The 18,112-nt window shown below is 43.5% G+C and overlaps 1 long non-coding RNA gene across 1 annotated transcript in view; it reads left to right on the plus strand.

The window, feature by feature from the left end:
* Positions 1 to 1,842: 1,842 nt before the first annotated feature.
* LOC137616237 (uncharacterized) overlaps positions 1,843 to 18,112 on the plus strand; it is a 42,918-nt gene continuing 26,648 nt past the window's right edge. Inside the window, exon 1 of the long non-coding RNA XR_011039361.1 lies at positions 1,843 to 1,949. This is a non-coding gene — a long non-coding RNA (uncharacterized lncRNA). The remainder of the gene's footprint in view (positions 1,950 to 18,112) is intronic.

Below are 18,112 nucleotides of genomic sequence, written 5' to 3' on the forward strand. Positions count from 1 at the left end.
AAGGGCTGCATAACTAAATAATATAGGTATTAAGAAGAAGGAGTTTCGGCACACAGAAGGTGAGTGACTGTGAAAGTAGAATTGTATAATGTGTGTAAGGTCAGGGACGTTACCACATCGGCCACCACAACCACTAGTATATGAATGGCAAATTTGTCACTAGCGTCTGAAAAAACTTTTGTATACAAGCAATTATTAAGTCGAAAGTAGCGCATAATATTTAATTCCCTTTACTCTGCCAAAAATTTAAACCCAAAGGTAATTTATGTGTATCTACCTCAACCAGGATTTAACGCAATATTTTTGATGCTATGTCGGGAATGAATTAAGTTTTGATTTTGGCGAGTTTAGTGCACTTTCCATCCTTAATTCCCATTGGGTGTAATTAATGCCAAAAGTTAAAAAAATCTAAATCAAGGAATATTGGAGTAATACTTTTTAAACTCACATATACTGTACATAGTGAATATAAGAGGTGGGGTAGAATATATATATATATATATATATATATATATATATATATATATATATATATATATATATATATATATATATATATATATATATATATATATATATATATATATATATATATATCACGCTGAGCGTCCTTACCAAACATATGACTGCGCGGCCTCTCTCCGTCTCTCTGGTAGGAGAAAAGATAGTCTTGTCCTTGTGAGAGGTGATACCACAAGAGTTACACAGGGGAACCGCAATCTCTCAATAATTGCCGAAACTCCCGTGTTGTAGCTAGAAATGTGGAAGGGCTGAATCTATGTGCGTGCATATTTAATTATTAAGCTGTCATTTTTGACGGGTTGCGTACACTAGTGTGTGCGTGCGTATATATATATATATATATATATATATATATATATATATATATATATATATATATATATATATATATATATATATATCATCATCATCATCTACGCCTATTGAAGCAAAGGGCCTCGGTTAAATTTTGCTAGTCCTCGCTATCTTGAATTTTTAATTCAATACTTCTCCATTCATCAATATCCTACTTCGTGCTTCATAAGTCCTCAGCCATGTAGGGCTGGGTCTTCCAACTCTACCAGTGGCTTGTGGAGCCCACTGATTATATACTGTATACAATATATATATATATATATATATATATATATATATATGGATAAATATCAACACAACATCGTGTTCAAATAGAAATAAATTTCTACCTCATACATGGGATCGAACACTAGCCCCTTCTAATGAAAGGCCAGGTCGAAACCAACCATGCCACGAGAGCCCATAAAAGAAATCTGAACCTGACACTAATCTAGTTGTCCGAGGATTTACCTGGTGAGACATCAGTCTCTTTACCAGCGAGTTTTACCAGATTTCCCCGGGCCACCACGTGACACAATTGGTAGTAATTCATTCAAATTACCCCTAATGAGTCAATATGGATAAATATCAACACAACATCGTGTTCAAATAGAAATAAATTTCTACCTCATATATATATATATATATATATATATATATATATATATATATATATATATATATATATATATATATATATATATATATATATATATATATATATACTGTATATGCAGAGGGGGCGGGGGTCTGTTAGCTTAATACTCCCCCCCCACCCCCCCCCCATCAAAAAAAGTCTGGGAAACAAGTCCTAAAAGTAGTTCATGGTATTTCCTCCGTCTTATCATAAAACTAGCCGAATTAAGCTTATGAATTTAATGTATCTTTTGTTTTAGCTTTATAAAATGGTATTTAAAGGAAAGATACGATCAAATTAAATGGTTCAAGAAAATATTTCCACGTTTTAATATTCTTGCCAAATGTATTCTTCCGCACTCCTGTCACATCATAAGATTCAGTGTTGTGGTTGAAGAAGCTTTCTACTTTTTTACGACATTTTAGGCAATTAAACGTTACATGTTTTATTTCCAAAGGTTAGTACCCTTCATTTAGAGGTTTCATTGTTGTGTTTAGAGTTATTTTGGTATTATTTTCAAATGAAACAAGAGTTAATATGTAGTTTGCAGTGTTGATAGTTCGTAGGCTGACATTTTACCTATGAGGTAACTTCGTAAGTCGAAGTCTAATGTATAATGAGTATTAATTTTAATAGCGCATGAAACATCTAAATAGTTTAGAGGCCTCTAGTTCTAGTTTTGAGTATTCTTCAATAATCAGTTTCTTTCTGTTTTTATTTCGTAATTGTGATTCCTGGGATACTGAATTATTGGGTTTTGTTATAGTTACGGACAGGGATTTTATCGATCTCAATTGTAAGGTACTTTTAATGAAAGCTAAATCGACAAACACTTCCATATTAAATCCAGGTGTTAATTACTGCATTGTAATTGTTTATTAGTAGTTAGTTACCACTTGTTAAGGGTAGAAGAGAGACTTTTAACTATGGTAAACAGCTCTTCTAAGAAAGTCCAAAATTATCCGTTGTTCTCCAGTCTTGGGTAGTGTCATAGCCTCTGTACCAATTGTCTACCACTGTCCTGTAATAGAACCCTGTCGTTTTTGCATAAAAAGCCATTATTTCCCAAAGTTTTTTTTTTTTTTTTTAAATTGTGTTCTGATGTTACAGTATTACCCTCCGCAAAAGTACCATTTCAGGTTACCACCACCCAACATAACCTCCCTTCAGTAATGGGTTTTACCCAATGTGGGAATGTTTCCATGTCACTTCATACTAAACAAACTTTGTACCAAGTCACCTCGTACCCAGCATTGCATTTGGGTGCTACAAGCTGGTACCTTATAAGTACCAGGAAAAATGACTAATCCTAGTAAGCAAATCTATTAGAATTTGGAGCTGCTCGTACATTATATTTATATAAGGTATGTTTGCAAATTAACATTGAATATTGACAAACGGGACTCATGCCATATTATGGTACAGGGTTATGACCATAACCGATGGACACAAACATTATGAACAATGAATTGAAACTTCACATACAGGTATACAGGTATAAAGTAATGAGAAGAAAAATCACAAAAATATGCATGTTATCATAATGCTATCTACGAGTATGTTGATTCATGAACTTACTCTTATTATTCACTAATATGTCTGCTCCGCCTTGGCTTGCTTCTCTCACTATTAGATATTATATTATTGCTTCTCTGTTCTGGCAAGTGGTAGCCTACATGTGGCACTGTGCGCTTTAGCTGAGTGGGCAAGTATTTTGCCTGACAAAAAATCAGGTGACCCAATCAACTATATACTTCCCGACAGCCTGGAATAACTGGTTAATTGGATATGAGATGATTATGGTAGGAGTTGACCTGATCCTACCCCATCTGGGAATCTGGTTTTGGGTGGTATGAAATGAAAACTAATAATTTAGGGAGCATAATCACTGGAAAAACCAACAGAACAATAAGAAAACTAGCATAGAAAATGTCTTTTCTTGCAAAAATGAGTGGGTGAAACAACACTTACGGACTTAGTGCCACAGTTATAACTCGGGTCTGTTATCTTCCAAGCCACGTTTTCTATTGAACATAACGTTTTCTATATTTTTAATATGGTCCGATTATAAAAGGAAACAAACATGAGCACTAGCTAACCTAACCTAGAAGCCGCATCCTTACTTACCCCTTGCAATCTCCCCTAAAACGGCAGTATCCTTACCTTGAGCTGAGACATGGTCTGTAATGACTAGCTTAGGCTTAGACTAAATCTGCAATGACTTACCTTTATAGTCAGAGATCGAGTTATCTTAATCAGGTGTAAAAACTGCGGTGATTGTTCAAATAAAAAAAGCACTTGTCCACAAAACTAGCCTTTACAGTAATCTCTCACACAGGAAATGCACTGGACACGCTTCTTACTTTCATCTTTCTAGCATTACCGGAAAAATAATATAATTTCTTTGTGTTATTTAAATTTGCAACTACTATGAGACTCAGGGCCCCTGTAACACGGTTTTTTCGCAATAATTTCTTATCTATAAGTTTAATAAATATAACGCTTATTCAGAATGCACATTATATCTACACATAAATTTTGACTATATTCTGCATTACGTAGGTTGAATAAATTTGGTACTTATAATGTAAAAGTGACGTTTTTTGAAGACGGGCCAACTTACTCAGAGAAGAGGTTTCGAACGCACTCGTTACGTAACCTATGACGGCATTTCTTCACTCTTTCTCGATCGATGATTGGCTATACGTAACGAAGGCTATACCTCTGCCAACAATGACACAAAAGTTGAAATAAAAGCAAAGCAGTACACCTTTATGAACTCTGAAACCTCTTCACTGATAATTGTCGTAATGAATACAGTGAACCCTCGTTTATCGCGGTAGATAGGTTCCAGTCGCGGCCGCGATAGGTGAAAATCCGCGAAGTAGTGACACCATATTTACCTATTTATTCAACATGTATATTCAGACTTTTAAAACCTTCCCTTGTACGTAGTACTGTTAACAAACTACCCTTTAATGTACAGAACACTTAATGCATGTACTACAGTACCCTAAACTAAAACAGGCACAAATATTAAAGGTGATTTTATATCATGCATTTCCTAAACACGCTAAAAAGCACGATAAAAAATGGCAACCAATGTTTTCTTTACATTTATCTCTGATCATAATGAAGAAACAAACTGGAGGTAGAGCTTTGCTTATTACCCAGACATATTTCCCATACTTTTCCCTTAGAACTACATCACATCTTCCTACTTTAGATATATATATATATATATATATATATATATATATATATATATATATATATATATATATATATATATGTGTGTGTGTGTGTGTGTGTGTGTATATATATATATATATATATATATATATATATATATATATATATATATATATATATATATATATATATATATATATATATATATATATATATATATATATGTATACACATAGGCTATACATACCTACATATATACATAAATACATGCATACATATATATATATATATTACTGTATATATATGGGTTATGGAAAAAATCCGCGAAGTGGTGAATCCGCGATGGTCGAACCGCGAAGTAGCGAGGGTTCACTGTAAACCAACAAAATATGTTAATAAATACAAAAACCACTTTGATTATTAGTCTAACTCCCAAAATAAGTTTCCTAAGAAATTACAGTCTACTTTATAGGTCACAATCAGATTGACAAGGTGTAGGGAATAGTTGGTAATTTTCAAAAACGTAGTAGACAAGCTTGATTTGATAACTGCTATATCCAATGTCAAGCAATTTTTATTTATTGTCTATCTACCTACCTATTTACTGAAAAAAAAGCCGGTACTGTATTTTGCCTTTAAACCTTCACCAATAATTATCGTCAGAATGATGACTTCATGAGGCTCCACCCACTTTGGCCTCGGTATAATTCAGGATAACACTGAAGGCTATCATGGGCATTGTTGGATTATAAAATTTAAAATCTGGCTAAAAAAAACTCAATTCTCGAGTAGTTGTAAGAAGTGCTAAATGATCCTCAAGGATCCCAGCAGTTGACGTTGAATTCATGTATATTACTGCTACAGTAGTATTACTACGCTAGCACAGATACCCCACCCACATTTATGTATCGTTCCGCCATTCATAAAGTCTTTGTCATGTTTTTTCACTGTGCAATAAGCCATGGTCTCCTCAGAAATTAAGTTTAACATTAGATGATAGGTTATTTCATTAAGCTGACAAATTATGGCAACTGGGTATGTTCTTGTCGATGTAGAAGCTAAAGATAAAGAATGGTATCATTCTCTCATTGCATTATCATCTTTACTACTATTTGTTTGGCTAAATGTAGTAATTATTTTAAAGGATAAATTAATTATGTTCATTTTACTTCTATAAATTCCCATTAGATGTACAAATAAAACTCCTAAAACTATTCCTGATTTATTTACAAAATGCAGTCATGCCCAAAACATAGCCAACACGGTCGTACGGCCTAAGAAGAAGAAGAAAAAAATTATATCGGATGATCCGTTGGTCTGATGGAGATTTTAGCACAAAAAATCTTTTTCTAACAAAAATAGTTATATAAAGACTGTTTACATACAATCTCTCTCTTTCTCTCTCTCTTGGTGGCATAGTGAATAGTTAATGGAAATGTTCAAAAGCCTGAATGACATTACAAGTATTATAATCATGTTACGCTGAATACAAATCAGACCATAAACATTGGATTTAAACTAGAAACTGAATAATTACTTATTCAGGCTATAGTAAATATGGCCACGGGCTTTCTCTTGACTGTATAAAGTAGCAAGTCGTAAGACAAATGCAGTTTTGCAATCACAGGGGCAATTCCAAATCCTGTTAGCCATTCTTGACTGTTATGGGTTTCAGAGGAGATGGAACAAGGTGAATGGGTGTCTGGTGGATGGGCGGGGCAAAATTTTGTCAAAAGGTGTTTACATTGCTTACGTAATGAATGTTTTCGACTCTTGGCTCGTTATCACTGACCATGGCGTCAGCTAGAGCATTTTTACTCCATAAAAATTAAAACTATCGGGTTTAGGTTATTGATAATGCTGAAAAAAAATTGTGTGTGGTTGTAAAATATACATATGTCAACTTTCCGTTACATCCAATGCTTTGATAGGGAGCAAAGTCCAAAAAACCGTGTTACAGAGGCCCCGAATATCATAGTAGTACAAAGTGTAACCATGTATAAACTGAAGTAGCCAAGCTAAGCTCAGCTTTATGATTTGAAAGTGCACAGGCGACCATAAAGTTGCGTTGAATAATGATTTCCACTAAGACCTGATCAAATGATGTAATTATAATGTATCTAACTTTGTAGTACAGATTGGGTGAAACAGGAGAGAAAAACCATGTTTTTAAATATGTAACTTCCCTGGTAGTTACATATATACTGTATAGCTTAATGCCGTGTTTCGTCGCGCGCACGGCAGAAATTCAAACTTCGCGGCATTCGCCGCCATGACAGTAGGTGGTCATACATTAGTGCCATCTCTCATAAGTTACCAGAACCATTCCCAACATTCCTCAGAAATTCTCTGCCGTTGATCGAGTCAACACCTAGGAAATTCGTTCGCTGATACTGTATTACTTTATTCTATAATTTGGTGAAGTACCTTTTGTCTGAGTATTGTTAATGGCTTTCGCTGCTTGTTTCTGGATATTCTTTTAGCTTTTCACTCTAGATTTAGATAGACACTGTTGGATTTTGACCTGGACTTGTTTTTTCTGTTTACTAAATGGCCGACTCTAAAAGAAAGTGTATTAGAGGATGCAAGACACGTATGCCTAAGGCCTCTATTGATCCTCACTCAATTTGTACTGGTTGCAGAGGTCAGGTTTGTACGTATAATAACAGATGTGATGAATGTCAGTCTTTGTCTAATTCGGAGTGGAATGTGTTTGATCGCTATATTAAGCGACTAGAAAAGGATAGACTTAGAAGGGCTAGATTGACCAGTGTGCTGTCAAATAGATCTTCTGATGGTAATATTCCTTCCAATGTACATAATTTTAATATTCCTATTCCTGTTCCTAAGGAAGTAGTCCCAGACCCCGCCTTGGCGTCAGAGGTAAGTGAACCTTCTTTAAAGGGTGTGATGGCTGCTATTTCAGCCTTAGGCGCACAGGTTCTATCCCTAACTTCGGAAAAAGAGGTTATGTGGGGTGCACTGCGTGGCTTGCAAAGCAAGCTTTTAAATAGTGACAGGGAAGTGAAGGGTGCGTCCGTTCTTGTCCCTCATAATCCCAGCCCGGGACCCCTTCCATGCTCCCCAACCCCTGGGAGAAAGAATGTCGAAAGGCCAAAGGATATGTCAGACCTTGATCAGCGAACGGACATCCCCTCCAGCGATCCTGTTGACGATTCCCAGGTCGCTCCCCCTCGCCGCTGGAAAGGCGAGGTAAGTAAGTGTGTGTGTCTTCATTAGATGACGCAAAACCGCGACGTGGTTGGCGCCAACCACTGCGTTCAAGACCTCTCAAGAGACGTATGTCTCTTACTAAACCATCCTGCAGTAACTGGTGTTCGCCGTAGGTTTTCCTATCGACGACGTATCAGCGCCAAAACATTCACGTAAGACACGTAGTTCATCGGAGGAAGAAGGTGCTCAGTTTACTTCTGTACACGCTTCTTCCCCTCCCCCAGATTGGGAAATGTCGCAAGGACTTTCCCCTGGTAGCCACCCGACTACTTTTGACGATCCCTCGCAGCGATCGGTACACGGTTCAGATCGCTCACAAGGCTCGCCGCAAATTTCGCAAGGACTTTCCCCTGGTGGTCACCCGACTAAGGTTGACGATCCCTCGCAGCGATCAGTACACGGTTCAGTTAGCGCACGGCGCTCATCAAGTGTCTGATCTGTCTTAACTAAAGAGGTCGATTTCGTCACTGTTTGACGCTTACGATTCTCGAACAGAGAAGTCTCGTCCAGAAGAACCTAAAGACATCAACAGACCAAGGAAAGGAGCTGCCGTTAACCAAGACTTTATCGGACAGCGTATTTATCCTACGCTCAGCAACGCTCCCTAGCATCGATCGGAACGCGTTGTTGGAAGCGACAAGGTTCTGGTCTCTCCCTCGAGGCATTCTGGACGCAGACAGCAGTCTGGACGCATGCAGTCAGGAATTATCCACACAGCATGATAGACAAGCAGTTGTCTCCCCTTCGCGACTTGCTGGACGCGCGACTAACGCTCCCTCCCGTCAGGCTGTAAACATTCAACATTCGGGACGCATGCCGCACGCTGGAAGCTCACGGCAAACTGGACGCATGCAGCAGTCTGGACGTATGCTGGACGCATGCAGCCAGGTTTTGCCACCACAGCATGTTAGACAAACAGTTGTCTCTCCTTCGCGATCTTCTGGATGCAATACTAACGCTTCCTCACGTCACGCTGTACAGTAGACTTACAGCATGCGGGACACCTGCAGCACGCTGAAACCTCACGGCAACATGGACGCATGCAGTCAGGACTTGTCCTCGCAGCAGGATAGACAAGTTGTTGTCTCTCCTTCGCGACTCTCTGGACGCGCAGCTAACGCTCCCCCCCTTCATGCGGTTGACATGCAGCATGCTGAACGCTCACTGGACGCACGCGAGCAGGACTTACCCTTGCAGCAACGTGATGCCTCTTCACAATTGGATGATATCCTTCGCGATGTTCCATCAGGACAGGATGAGGTCTTTATGGAAGACGATAACCGACAGGATGACGCGGTTTTGTCTCCTACCCATTCGACTCAAGAGATCGATGTTCCTTTAGCAAAGGTGTTAGAGGACAAATCTCAGGATTTGCTGCAGGCAGCTGACCTTTAAAAGCTTCTGACAGTTTTAACATCTCTGTAGCCAGAGGACTTTACACAAGCTATTCCTCAGAGATCGCCCTCTCAGTTTTTGAAGGGCAGACCCCAAAAACCATCCTCCTTCAAGAAGATGGTTCGTGCTAGATCGGTTAAGTGAGCTTTCTCGACTCTCAACCAATGGACGTCCAAGAGGAAGGATCTTTGGAAGGCTTCATTTTCCTTTCCTCCAACAAGATTGGTCTCCAGATCTAGTGTGTGGTATTCGACTGGGGAGGTTCTCGGTCTGGGAGTACCTGCCTCCTCCCAGGGAGACTTCTCCAGACTTGTTGACTCTTCACGCAGGTTAGCCATGAGCAAGTTGAAGATTATGTGGTCCAATTCTGAAATGGACCATCTGCTGAAGGGAATTTTTAGGACAATAGTCTTCAGCCTTATGGACTGGATTCTCGGAGCAATTGCAGAGGCCACAGACCCTAAGAACGAGGCTCAGATGCATCTGATTGCCTGTCTGGATAAGGTGTGAGGGATGGCTCCATCGAACTTTCCGCCCTTTTCACGACAGGAGGTCTTAAAAAGAGGGCTATGCTTTGTTCCTTTTTATCTTCAGGTTTGTCTCTTGTTCAGAGATCTGAACTTTTATTTGCTCCGTTGGGTAAACATCTTTTCCCTCCGGACTTAGTGAAAGATTTGTCGGCAGCTCTGGCACAACAGGCTACACAAGATCTCATCTCTAGGACTGCTAAGAAAGTCCTCCCAGCTAGCTTTCTAGCAAAGAAACAAAAGGAGGGTCCTCCCGCTCGTCAGCCCTTACGTGGGAGATCCCCTTCAAGGGCAACTCAGAGGATTGCGGCTGGAGGTCAAGCTCGCCGATTCCCAAGACAGCAAGCCAAATCAAGGAAGTGAGACATACAATCTCCAGACACTAGTGGGAGCCAGGCTTTCTCACTTTCGACGAGAGTGGATCCAAAGGGGGCCGGACATCTGGACGATTAATGTATTCAAGGAGGGATACAAGATCCCCTTCCTGAGAATGCCTCGCATGTGGTCGATACCTTTAGAGTTGACAACAACCCACTCAGGGACCAAGGCAGCAGCTCTTCAAGAGAAAGTGAACCTTATGCTGTCAAAATCAGCCATAGAAGTGGTAGAGGACACCTCCTCGGAGGGGTTTTACAACAGTCTTTTCCTAGTTCCGAAAAGCTCGGGGGAATGGAGACCTGTGCTGGATGTCAGTCCATTAAACAAATTCGTCTGCTAGGTAAAGTTTGCCATGGAGACTTCAGCGTCAGTCCTTGCAGGCACCAGACAGGGAGACTGGATGGTGTCATTGGATCTGCAGGACGCGTATTTCCATATCCCGATACACCCGGACCACAGAAAGTTTCTAAGGTTCGTGTTCCAGAAGACCACTTATCAGTTTAAAGCACTCTGTTTTGGACTGAGCACGGCTCCCTACGTTTTTACCCGAGTAATGTCCAACGTGGCTCGCTGGCTTCACCTAAAGGGAGTAAGGATTTCTTTGTACCGGGACGACTGGCTACTCAGAGCAGAGTCACAAGTAAAGTGTCTGGAGGCTCTTCAAATATCAATGTCCTTGATGCAACAGTTAGGTCTGATGGTAAACCTGGCCAAATCCCAACTAACACCCTCACAGAATATCATTTATATGGGGATGAGAATTCACTCAGCGGTTTTTCGGGCTTTTCCAGCCCCGAAAGGCATTCAGGATTGCCTAGTAAAAGTGCGACATTTCCTAGACTTACGGTCCTGCTCGGTGAGAGATTGGATGAGTCGCCTGGGCACCCTCTCATCGATCGAACAGTTGGTGTCCCTGGGAAGACTTAATCTACGGCCTCTTCAATTTCATCTGGCAAAGTTTTGGACGACAGGTCAAAGTCTGGAAAAGTGGATGCCTATCCCTCTGGGGATCAGGAATCACTTGGATTGGTGGGACGATACCAACAAACTCCTGGAAGGTCTCGATCTGTATCAGAAGAACCCCGACCTAGTGTTGTACTCCGACGCCTCGGACATGGGGTGAGGGGCAACACTCGGGAAGGTCGAGACATCGGGTCTGTGGATAGTCTCAAATGAAATGGCACATAAATATCAAAGAGCTAGTGGCCATTCACCTAGCCCTCATTCACTTTCAGAAGGAAGTCCGAGGAAGAGTGGTTCAGATTAACGCAGACAACACCACCGCGTTGGCTTACATAAAAAAGTAGGGAGGCACTCATTTGGCCTCACTTTACGAGACTGCGAGAGATTTACTTCTCTGCGCGAAAGCGAAGGACTTAACCTTGATTACTGTACTCGCTTCATCGAAGGGGAGAATAACGTCAGGGCGGATATGCTCAGCAGAAGAAGGCAAGTTCTAACTACAGAGTGGACCTTGCATCACGAGGTGTGCACCAGCCTTTGGATGTTGTGGGGTCAACCCTCGATAGACAAAGAGGTTGCCAGTATTTTTCTCTCCAGTCCCAGACCAGGAAGCAGCCACAGTGGACGCATTTCTTCTGAACTGGGAGGGTCTAAACGTGTATGCTTTTCCTCCATTCAAGATCCTAGACAGAGTCCTGAAAAAATTCAGAGAATCGCCCAACATCCGCATGACCCTGATAGCTCCATTTTGGCCCATGAGACCTTGGGTTGCGGAGATGATAGAGTGGCTGGTAGATGCCCCCAGAACATTACCAAATTGGAGCCATCTACTCAAACAGCCTCACTAGAGAGGTACCACCAAAATCTCCTCGCTCCCAATCTGACTGCCTTTCGACTATCGAAAAGCTGGCAAGAGCGAAGGGCTTTTCAAGGGAGGCTGCACGAGCTATCGCCAGAGTGAGAAGGACGTCCACTATTATGGTCTACCAATCCAAGTGGGACATATTTAGAGTATGGTTTAGGAATAAAAAATTTTCCTCTACCAGTACCTTTATAGCTAATATAGCAGATTTTCTGTTGTATCTGCGTACAAAAGAGAAGCTGGCTGTGCCTACCATCAAGGGTTACCGCAGCATGCTAGCCTCCGTCTTTCGTCACCGACACATTGATGTGTCAGGTAACAAGGATCTTTCAGATCTCATTAGATCTTTTGAGATGACTTGGAACCTGGATGTAGTCCTGGTCTTTTTAACCTCAAGTAGGTTTGATCCCTTGGACAAGGGATCCGAAGGATTTGTTCACCATCCCCAAATTCTCGGCCAGGTTTCCTTCCTCACTGCTTCCCAGGCAGCCGGAAGCAAGTACCTCCCCGGTAGTCTCCCTATCCCCAGTCTATACAGATGACAACTTCGACCCATGCTGGGCTCCTATGGATGAGAGCTTGGACATGAAAGGGCAGAGCGATCTCGTTTGACGCTCTGCCAGCAGCCGCTTGCCCTAAGCTTACAGAGGATGAGAGGAAGGAATCGGAACACGCCTTCTGGCAGGTCCTAGCCTGCATCCGTTCCATCAATGGACTTCCAGATCCATTGGCAGCCCCTCTAGATGGAAAAGAAATGGTCCTTGACCAGTTCTATGGCACTCAGAATCCTCATAGGACTAGTACAGCTTTACCCTGGTTAAAGAGGTTGAAGAGTGCCTAACAGAAGGCTGTGTCTCAGGCAACTGGTTCCACCTCTTCTCTCCGCTCCAACTCGTCCTCCAACCTCTTACCTCCTCCGTATGTGTTTCAGAGGAGGTACTATGAGATCCGCGGAGAATCTCTTCCAACTCTGCCTCTCGACCACTCCATAGAGGCACTCTCGAAGGCCACCCCCTTCGAGAAACTTATGGGACTGCTTGTCTCCTTTTCGGCCTCTGAAATCCTAATCCAGGAAAAGGTGGCGAAGTACGCCATGCAGGCTACTTCGTGGCTGGTTTTCTGGTTAGGATCCTTAGGACAACTGATGCGGTCTAAAGACCTGTCTCGGGAGTCCTCCAGGAAACTTTCCTTTTGTCCGGTACTCGGGCCATCGAGTTACTCTCTAATCAGGCAGTGAACCTTTTGGGCCAACACTATCCTGAAGAGGAGAGATGCTGTCATAGGCAAGCTCTACAGACATCTCCTTCAGGCCGAAGTAGCGAGTCTGAGAAATGGTCCTTTTGAGGACAATTCTTTGTTCCATCCTGAGGATGTCGAGCGGGTGGCAGAGAGGTGGAGGAAGTCCAGTCAGGACTCTCTCATCCAAAAGGTCTTAACAGCTAAACCTTACCCCTCTCAGCCACAGCGGAAAGCACTGCAGAACCCGCAGCCGAAAAGGGCCAGAGAACCAAAACAGCAGGGTAAAAAGGGTGCAAAGCAGGCCTTTCACAGCAAAAAGTCCTTCCGTGGAGGAAAGGGTAAGAAGGGATCTGGCCGAGGTCGGTCCCAATAAGACGGGCAATTCTCCCATTTGTCCACCTGTGGGGGGATGCAGGCCTGCAAAGCCGCTGGCAGATGTGGCTTTACCACGGGGCCGAACCCTGCACGGTCGAGATGATTCGTTCAGGGTATCGTATCCCGTTCACGCTCTCTCTCCCTCCACTGACTCGAGTGCCGATTCCATTGACCTGTGCTAAGAGATCCACACAGGAGTTTGCCCTCAGGGCAGGAGTCCAGTCCATGTTGGAGAAGGAAGCTCTCCAGGAGGTCCTCGACGGGTCCCCAGGCTTCTACAGTCGACTCTTTCTTGTGAAAAAAGCGTCTGGAGGCTGGAGACCAGTCATCGACCTCTCGGCCCTGAACAGGTTTGTCAAACAGACACCTTTCAGAATGGAGACGGCCAACACAGTCAGACAAGCGATAAGACCCCAGGACTTCATGTGCACTCTAGATCTGAAGGACGCTTACTTCCAGATCCCAATTCACCCGTCTTCCAGGAAGTATCTAAGATTCATGTTTAATCGGAAGCATTACCAGTTCAGGGTACTGTGTTTCGGTCTTTCCTCAGCACCCCAGGTATTCACGAGAGTATTCGCCCTAGTATCATCTTGGGCTCACAGAGTCGGCATCCGTCTCCTAAGATACTTGGATGACTGGCTGATTCTGGCAGACTCGGAGGCGGCCCTTCTTCACCACCGAGACGAGCTTCTAAGGTTTTGCCAGGATATCTGGATTGTGGTAAACCTCGAGAAGTCTCAACTGCTCCCCTCTCAAGAACTGGTATACCTAGGCATGCGATTAGACACCCTAAGGCACAAAGTGTTTCCATCAGACGAAAGGATCCAGAGACTGAGGGAGATAGCACAGGTCTTCCTCAGTCGGGAAGAGATCCTGGCGCAGTATTGGCTTCGCCTTCTCGGTCACCTCTCTTCCCTGACCCGACTGGTCCTCAACAGTCGCCTCAGGATGAGATCCCTCGAGTGGCGACTAAAATCCCAGTGGAACCAGCACTCCGATTCCCGGGATCACCTAGTCTGTATAGGGCTAGAGGAACAGTCGGACCTCAGGTGGTGGCTGGCGGAGCCGAACCTCCGCAAAGGGGTCGATCTTCTCATCTCTCCCCCGGAATTGATGCTGTTTTCGGACGCATCAAAAGAAGGGTGGGGGGCTCACGTACTGCACCATTACACCTCCGGCCAATGGTCTGAATCAGAAAGGTACCAGCACATAAATCTCTTATAGATGAGGGCAGCCTTTCTGGCCCTCAATGAGTTCCACCAGGTCCTGGCGGGGCACTCCGTGGTGCTGATGAGCGACAACACCACGGTAGTAGCTTATCTAAGCAAACAGGGCGGTACCTTTTCGCAGCAGCTGTGCCATCTTGCAGTAGAGATACTCAGATGGGCAGAAGACAACTCGGTGACTCTATCAGCTCGCTTCATTCCCGGCAAGCGGAATGTGCTAGCAGACAAGCTGAGCAGGCGACTCAAATAGTTGGCACTTGACTTTGTGGGGTTCCCCGACTGTGGATCTGTTCACAACGGCCCTGAATTTCAGGCTCCCGTTGTACTGCTCCCCAGTCCCAGATCCCCAAGCTCTTTGGCAAGATGCTTTTCAACAACGGTGGATAAACCTGGACTCTTACGTGTTTCCCCCATTCTGTCTGATGAGAAAAGTCCTCAACCAGGTACGAGCAAGCAACAATTTACAAATGATCCTCATAGCTCCGCTATGGCATCACGCAGAATGGTTTCTGGACCTTCTGCATCCTCTCACGGAGATCCCGAGAGAGCTTCCTCCATAACACGACCTCCTCAGACCACCACATGCCAACATCTTTCACAGAGCCGTAGCCTCGTTTCGACTTTACGCCTGGAGACTATCCAGCAGCACCTCACACAGAGAGGCTTTTCGCAACCGGTTGCGAAAAGAATGGCTGGACACCTCAGGAGATCCACAGAGGCAGTCTACCAGGCAAAGTGGTCAGTTTTTTGTGGTTGGTGTCGTGGAAGGGGTATCTCTCCCCTCGATGCCTCTGTTCCAACCATAACGGAGTTTCTTTTATACCTTCAGGAAGAAAAGTTTCTCTCGGTCTCGGCAGTCAAAGGCTACCGCTCAGCCTTGAGTCTCGCCTTTAGACTGAAAGGAGTCGATATTTCCTCCTCGGAACATTCTTTGCTCATACGCAGTTACGAGCTTATTTGCCCCCTGGCAGAGCTAAGACCTCCCCCTTGGAACTTGGTTCGGGTCCTCAGGTCTATGAAGGGCTTCCCCTACGAACCACTATGCCAGGCCTCAGATCGCCACCTACGTGGAAGACTGTGTTCCTGCTCGCTTTGGCTTCGGCCAAGAGAGTCCGCGAACTTCATGGTCTATCTGCTGATGTCTCCCTCTCCAGGAGATGGGGGGAAGTAATCCTCAACTTCGTCCCTGAGTTTGTAGCTAAGACTCAAAATCCGGGTGTGCCGGACTCCAGGTTCGGCCCATTTCGGATAGAGGGTCTTCGTTCTGTAACCGAAGATCCAGACCAACTGCTACTATGTCCAGTGAGGAGTCTGAGGTGTTACTTAAAAAGAACAGCAAAAGCTCACCCCCGTATACCAGCACTTTTTGTCAGCACGGGGAAGGTCAAGAGGAGGGTCACGAGGAATACTATTTCCTCCTGGATAAGGAAAGTAATCGAATACGCTCTATATCCAGATCCTCTCCTGTCCAACCGACCCAGAGCTCATGACGTCAGGGGCATTGCAACGCCCCTGGCATTTAAGAAAAAATTTTCTGTGGCACAGGTATTGCAAGCGGGCATGTGGAAGCGTCAGACGACCTTCACAGCCCACTACCTGAAAGACGTAACCCACAGGAGCATGGAAACCTCCATTGGTCCTGTGGTGGCTGCACAACAAGTGATCTAATGCCTCAGGCTCCTTCATGGACAAGTAGCAGAGGGTTGAGGGCTGAGGTTACCCGGGTTAGTCTAGGGTGAATGAAAAGAATGTCTGGCTCACTTCTTTCTTTCTCCTTCTCCCCCTTTGGGGAAATAGCTCCGCAATACCGAAGCATAGCTTGACCTCACCCCTCTGCAGGTAAGAATCATTTCCCTTGTGCATCCTGGGTATGAAAGAATACTTTGTTACGTCACCAATACCTCTTGAGGGAGGGTATTCGATATGTCTCAGAATCCTCGAGTTCCTACGTGAAGACAAGCCACGAGTCTCTCTCACTCAAGCTTCTGCAGGCAACTATCAGTGAGTTACCTTGTAACTACTTTGATTTTAGCGAGGGTCGGTTTCCCTCTACTGTACTATCGATCACAGATCGAAATAGAGAGGACCACGGGTCATGACCAAGGCCAGTTGGTAAGGACTTCCTCCCTCCTAAGAGTATGTCACCCTAATTAATAGCGAAGGTTTGTATTTGTGTCTGAACAAATAACAAATTCGGAAATAATTTGTAATTTTCCTAACATACAAACCTGAAGCTATTTATACAAATTGGCCCGCCACGCTGTCCCCCTAGAAGTCCTGCCTAAAAAGCAAAAGTGGTTACTCATCTGACAGGTGTGAGTGAGCGGGGTTGCTAGTCTACCCCGACCCCCTCCCGCTAACTAGCGGATGGGTTAATTATCCCTCACTAAAATTGTCTTGGCTGGTTTTCAGCGTTGCCAAAAGTAATACCCTAATAAATAGCTTCAGTTTTGTATGTTAGGAAAAATACAAATTATTTCCAAATTTGTTATAGTTCTGCTGTGCGCCCGACGAAACGCGGGATTAAGCTATATACTGTATTTTTGGGCTCAAGCCATGTCGTCCTGATGGAAGTTCCTATAGGGTAGCTTCCTAGGGTATATTACAACTACGGCGATATTCCCAGAGAATTTACCTTAAGGTACCAGAATTCTAACTCCTGGAGCGAGTATCCCTCGTGAAAGGGATATCGCGACATATCAGAGGACGTATTCTTGACACGCCACATGGCAATCTGCATCCTGGACAGAGATTTCGTCTCGTAGGAGGGATTGGCAAGAAACTAATTCGGGAAAGAAAAAGGGGAGCCGCTCCCAAGGCTTCCCTATCCTCCGATTCGTATGCGTGCCTGGCGCCAATCCTGGCGCCATCTGTATTCCTTTTTGCGTAGCTTAACAACTCAGTGTTTTTTCCTGTGTTTCTCGCAAATCTTGGATTTATTCTACTTTTCATGGCTTCTCCGTCTTTGTCGGCCTCTGATAAGTTGAGTATAATGTCTTTTATGTATAAATGTAGGCTCTTGGTAAATTTTGAGTGATTAATAGGATTAATCTTTGATACAAGAGCCGTAGCCTACCAGAGGCGTCCTGGACGCGGTCGCTCGCTAGGTATAAGTTTAGTTAGTCAGAGCGACATTCCTGGTTGTTGTGCTTTAATAAATTTTAGCTATTTAGCATTACATAGGATTTCCTTTCGTGCTTAGTATTATTTTGGCGAAGTATTCGCC

This window comes from Palaemon carinicauda, chromosome 22 (genome assembly GCF_036898095.1).
Source record: "Palaemon carinicauda isolate YSFRI2023 chromosome 22, ASM3689809v2, whole genome shotgun sequence".
NCBI lineage: Eukaryota > Metazoa > Arthropoda > Malacostraca > Decapoda > Palaemonidae > Palaemon > Palaemon carinicauda.